Below are 6,000 nucleotides of genomic sequence, written 5' to 3'. Positions count from 1 at the left end.
TATCATGAGGTAATACTGAATAATACACCCATTTAAAGCATACATTTCAATGGTTTTGATATGTTCACGTAATTGTGCAACCATCACCACAGGTTTAGGACAGTTTCATGACCCCGCCTGTGCCCCGCTCCCCGAAGATATCCCATACCTATGAGTAGTTACATCCTTTCCCCCAGCCCTAGGCAACCCCTGATCTACTTTCTGTCTGTTGTTATGCCTATATGGAACACTTCACATGGATGGAGTCATAACATATGTGCTCTTTGTGACTAAATGATTTCTTTCACGTTGTGTTTTAAGGTTTACTTGTTTTGTAGAATCTCATTGGCTTTTGAACTTCACATTTAGCAAGTCTGATTTTTGATGGTATTTTATATTGAACAGGTATTAATTGAACATAATGAAATTGATAGAATATTGGCTTTTGAATTCACTTTTAAAAATTATGAGTAATTATAATTATTGTCAAAATTTCAGAATTTTAACTAGGTAAAACATTTCAGTGTTCGGAATTTTTACTTAATAAAACATTTCAGTGTTCTATTTTGCTCATCAATACTTAATATAAAAATTTTGTTTTAAAGTGCTAAGAAATGGTTGGTATAAAATATATACTCATGAGAGTCCCTTGGACTGCAAGGAGATCCAACCAGTCCATTCTAAAGGAGATCAGTTCTGGGTGTTCATTGGAAGGACTAATGTTGAAACTGAAACTCCAATACTTTGGCCACCTGATGCGAAGAGCTGATTCATTTGAAAAGACCCTGAGGCTGGGAAAGATTGAGGGCAGAAAGAGAAGGGGACGACAGATGATGAGATGGTTGGATGGCATCACTCACTCAATGGACATGGGTTTGGGTGAACCCTGGGAGTTGGTGATGGACAGGGAGGCCTGGTGTGCTGCAGTTCATGGGGTTGCAAAGAGTCGGACACGATTGAGCGACTGAACTGAACTGAAAATATATGTATTCTGTAATACCAAATTTGTGAACCTATAAAAGTCTTCAGTACCTTAAGTAAATTATATCTAAACAAAATTTTACAGATATAGATTCCCCATTGCCAATTTTAATTTTAAAATCAAAGCTGTGTATTGGTAACTTTTCATTCCATTACAAATTAATGAAACTTAGTGATTAAATCCGAAAAGGCAATGGCACCCCACTCCAGTACTCTTGCCTGGAAAATCCCGTGGATGGAGGAGCCTGGTAGGCTGCAGTCCATGGGGTCGCTAAGAGTCGGTCATGACTGAGCGACTTCACTTTCACTTTTCACTTTCACGCATTGGAGAAGGAAATGGCAACCCGCTCCAGTGTTCTTGCCTGGAGAATCCCAGGGATGGTGGAGCCTGATGGGTTGCCGTCTGTGGGGTCACACAGAGTTGGACACGACTGAAGCGACTTAGCAGCAGCAGCAGTGATTAAATCAAGAAACATTTGTTTTCCCAGTTTCCATAGATGAGGAATTTGGTATTGGCTTAGCTGGGCAGTTCTGGCTCAAGGCTTGTGAGGTTGTAATCAAGATGTCAGTTGGAGTGTATCTTCTAAAGGCCCGACCTCAGCTGGAGGATCCCTTCCAAGTTTATTGGCTCATGTGGCTCTTGGTTGGAGGCTTCACTTCTTAGCCAAGTGGACCTTTCTGTAGGGTCTTTGGGCATCTTCAAGATGTTGCTGCTGGCTTCCTCCAGAGTGACTGATCCAGGGAACAGTGATAAAGACAGAAGGCAAAAAGGGTCTTTTATGACCTAGCTTCATAAATTACATACCACTACTCTGCCATGGCTGTTGGTCACACAGGCCAATTCTAGTCTAATGTGGGAGGAGACTACAAAGGGTTTGAATAGGCGGCGGGGGTCAAGGGACCATCTTGGCTGGCTACTGTGAGTTGGAAAGTCGTCTGACTCCCCAGACTGACAGTCCCAACATAATATGACATCAATCATCAGGTAAGGATTAGGTCAACTCTGGTCTTATATGTATTTTTAATATTTGCATGTGTGAACTTAAAGAATATGGCACGGACCATATGAAATCCATTTTTTGGGTGTGTGCCATGTAGAATGTCATCCACTGGGGATGGAACTCATGTTCCCTTCATTGACAGCTTGAAGTCTTAAGCACTGGACAACCAGGGAAGACCTGACAATACACTTTATATCTGTGTGTGGATGACCCATGTGAGTCCTAGTGGAATAATCATAGTTCACACAAACATAATGGGGTTGGGCAGCCATTGAGGATCTGGGCTCTGACATGTCCCTGTATTACTAAGAACTGAATCTTTCTGAACTGTATCAAATCCAGGGGAACACCTGCTACCCTCAACCTCGTTTTCTCAGATTCCCACTTGCACCTTTGTAAACATTGCAGAACTCAACCAATCCTTGTCTAATGAAAAAAACAAAAACAAAACCCTTAGTTTTTCGCCAGCTCCAATCATAATTCTTGGCAAACAACTTCTGTAACTGTGACCTTACTTTTTTTTTTGCCTTTATATGCTTCCTTCTATTTTGTAGTCTGAGTGAAGTCGCTCAGTCATGTCCGACTCTTTGTGACCCCGTGGACTGTAGCTCCCCAGGCTTCTCCGTCCATGGGATTCTCCAGGCAAGAATACTGGAGTGGGTTGCCATTTCCTTCTCCAGGGGATCTTCTCCACCCAGGGATCGGAACCCAGGTCTCCCGCATTGGAGACAGACGCTTTACCATCTGAACTGAAGGGTTTAGAGGCCGTCAAATGGACATGACCTATAAAGGCAATTTTGATGGTTTTACATAGAAATGACCTCTAATGGAAGAGAACACAAATGGGAACTATTTGAGATACGTTTCTATGTAAAATGTAGTTTGCACATAATTCAGCATTTTAAATGAGCACTCCGCAATCAAGACCAAGTATCAATCATCTCTTGAGGTTTTCTACTATGTACCAACATCAAATCTACACAGGAACAAATGAGCCAGAGCCGGGAGCCAGGCAGCGGCCGAGGCGGCAGGTGCCGGCGCTGAGCCGAGGCTGGGGCCGAGCCGAGCCGAGGCGGAGCCACCCCGCCGCCGACGCCGCCGGGCTGCCCCCTAGCGGGCGCCACTCATAAAACGAGAGCGGCGGTGGTCGCCGGGCTGAGCCGCGCGGAGCGGCCCGGACGTGGATGCAGCCGCGATCTCCCGTCCCCGCCCCGCCGAGGAGCAGCTTCTCCCGGACAAGATATGAGAAATGAGTGTTGGACGTCGAAGAATAAAGTTGTTGGGAATCCTGTTGATGGCAAATGTCTTCATTTATTTGATCGTGGAAGTCTCCAAAAGCAATAGCCAAGAAAAAAATGGAAAGGGGGAAGTAATAATACCTAAAGAAAGGTTCTGGAAGATATCTGACCCTCCTCGGGCATGTTGGAACAAGGAACAAGAAAAGCTGAACATCCCATTTTGAACACGTTAGCCAACCAGACAGGAGAAGCATACGGATTCTCCAATATAAGCCATCTGAATTACTGGGAACCTGACCTGAGGGTCATGTCAGTGGTTTCAGGTTTCGACAATTTGCCAGACAGATTCGTAGTCTAGTGGCACACAATTAAAGTACTTCTTGAATCTATGTCTCCTGGATGCAGTCCTAACAAACCCCAAATATTAATAAATCTTTCCTGATTTCAGGTTTTGTTTCTGAGATTTTGGTTTACAATGTACAGTGTATGTGTGTGTATGAAAGTGAAAGTCAGGCGTGTCAGACTCTTTGCCACCCCATGGACTATATAGTCGATGGAATTCTCCAGGCCAGAATACTGGAGTGGGTAGCCTTTCCCTTCTCCAGGGGATCTGCCCGACCCAGGAATCGAACTGGGGTCTCTGCATTGCAGGCAGATTCTTTACCAACTGAGCTATGTTTTAAAAGTTTGTGCATTTAAGGCAAAAATTCAACTTTTGGAAAAAAAAATTAGAACTTGTATACTAGCAATCACTGCTGCTGCTGCTAAGTCACTTCAGTCGTGTCCGACTCTGTGCCACCCCATAGACGGCAGCCCACCAGGGCTCCCCCGTCCCTGGGATTCTCCAGGCAAGAACACTGGAGTGGGTTGCCATTTCCTTCTCCAATGCATGAAAGTGAAAAGTGAAAGTGAAGTCGCTCAGTCGAGTCCGACCCTCAGCAAACCCATGGACTGCAGCTCACCAGGCTCCTCCATCCGTGGGATTTTTCCAGGCAAGAGTACTGGAGTGGGGTGCCATTGCGTTCTCTAAGCAATCACTAGTCAGTCTTAAAAATTGAATCCTGAAGGAGAATTGTAATTAGTAGAGTAACATCTTCACATACTTGACGAAAGACTGCATCATTATTTTGAAGGAAAAAACAAAAAACAAAAAAACCATGCTGCCTAGTTTGGTAGTCACCAAGCACTTGACAGGTAAGCAGTCTAAACTGTGATGTGTTGTAACTCTTAAAATGTCAAGACTGGACTTCCTCTGTGGTCCCGTGGTTGAGAATCTGCCTGCCAATGGAGGGGACATGGGTTTGACCCCCGATATGGGAAGATCCCACATGCTGAGGGACAACTAAGTCCATGCACTGCAACTACTGAGCCTGTGCTCAGGAGCCTGTGCTCAGGAGCCTGTGCTCCGCAACAAGAGAAGCCACCGCAGTGAGAAACCTGAGCGCCGCGGCGAGAGACAGCCTGTGCAGCAAGGAACACACAGCACAACCGGAAAAAAAAAAAGACTCACTGCAACAAATGATAAATTATCTCACTAATTTCCATTCCCAGTACATATCACAGGGATGATGTTCTGGTTGTGGTGGGTTAAATAAAATATGTGAACAGTAATTTCACCAGTTTCTTTTCACTTTAAAGCACTTCATGTACATGGCTGAAATATCAGAGAGGAAACGCTTCCACAACCAGAAGAGGCAGAAAATGGTTTCCAAGAGTTCACTGAATCCTGAAGCACGGAATTATGCTACAGGAATGAACAAACTTATTTCTCATTGGCAAAAACGTATTGATTGTAGTGGTTCCTATTTTGATGAATAAAGATGTGTTTGAACCTGTCAACTGAAAAAGATGCCCAATGTGAGAGTTGCGAGTTAAGTTTTATTTGGGGCAAAATGAGGACTGCAGCCCGGGAGACAGCGTGTCAGGTAGCATGCCAGGATCTGCCAGCAGAGGTCACGCACGACGGCAAGGCCGATGCCCTTGTTGGCTCCGGTGACCAGTGCCATGGGGGTACTGGACATAGACATGGCAGGGTGCACGGGGCCCTTTCCAGTTAGTAGAGCTTACCAGGCTGGGGCCACCCGAGGTGGGGCAGAGTGGGATGTGGAGGCCCATCACAGGCAGAAAAGCCAAGCACTGTGTTCCTGGGTCCAGTGTTGTGACTACTTGAGAAGGAGAACCCGCCCCTTTGCCTCCCTCCTAGGAGCGGCCAGATGTTCCAGAAGGTTCCTAATGACCACTCCTGACTGCACCCCTTCCTGGTGCAGCATCCTGAGCCAAACCAGGACACAGCCCTCTTTTGATTCACCTCTGAGATACACTGTGGTTTGCAGGGTGGAGTGGTGAGCGTCCTCCAAACAAAACTGCTTGGTGAATGGTCATTAGGGGACTAGGGATTCCTGGCAGAGGAATAAAAATCATTAGAGATGCTGCATGCATGCACATGTAGGTCTCCAAAAAGAGGAAGGAGTACAGTTACTATCTTGTGCTGGGTCCATCAAACCCACAGAATTGGAATGGTTGCTTCTTCCTAAGATGCAATGAAATTACTTAGGGTAACTGCTTTGAACTGTGGTGTTGGAGAAGACTCTTGAGAGTCCCTTGGATAACAAGGAGGTCAAATCCTTTTAGGTCCATCTGAAAGAAAATCAACCCTGAATATTCATTGGAAGGACTGATGTGGAAGCTGTAGCTCCAATACTTTGGTCACCTGATGCAAAGAGCTGACTCATTGGAACAGACTCTGATGCTGGGAAAGACTGAAGGCAAGAGGAGAAGGGGGCGACAGAAGATGAAATGTT

Source organism: Bos indicus x Bos taurus, chromosome 1 (genome assembly GCF_003369695.1).
Source record: "Bos indicus x Bos taurus breed Angus x Brahman F1 hybrid chromosome 1, Bos_hybrid_MaternalHap_v2.0, whole genome shotgun sequence".
Taxonomy (NCBI): Eukaryota; Metazoa; Chordata; class Mammalia; order Artiodactyla; family Bovidae; genus Bos; species Bos indicus x Bos taurus.
This window is presented reverse-complemented; position numbering follows the sequence as displayed.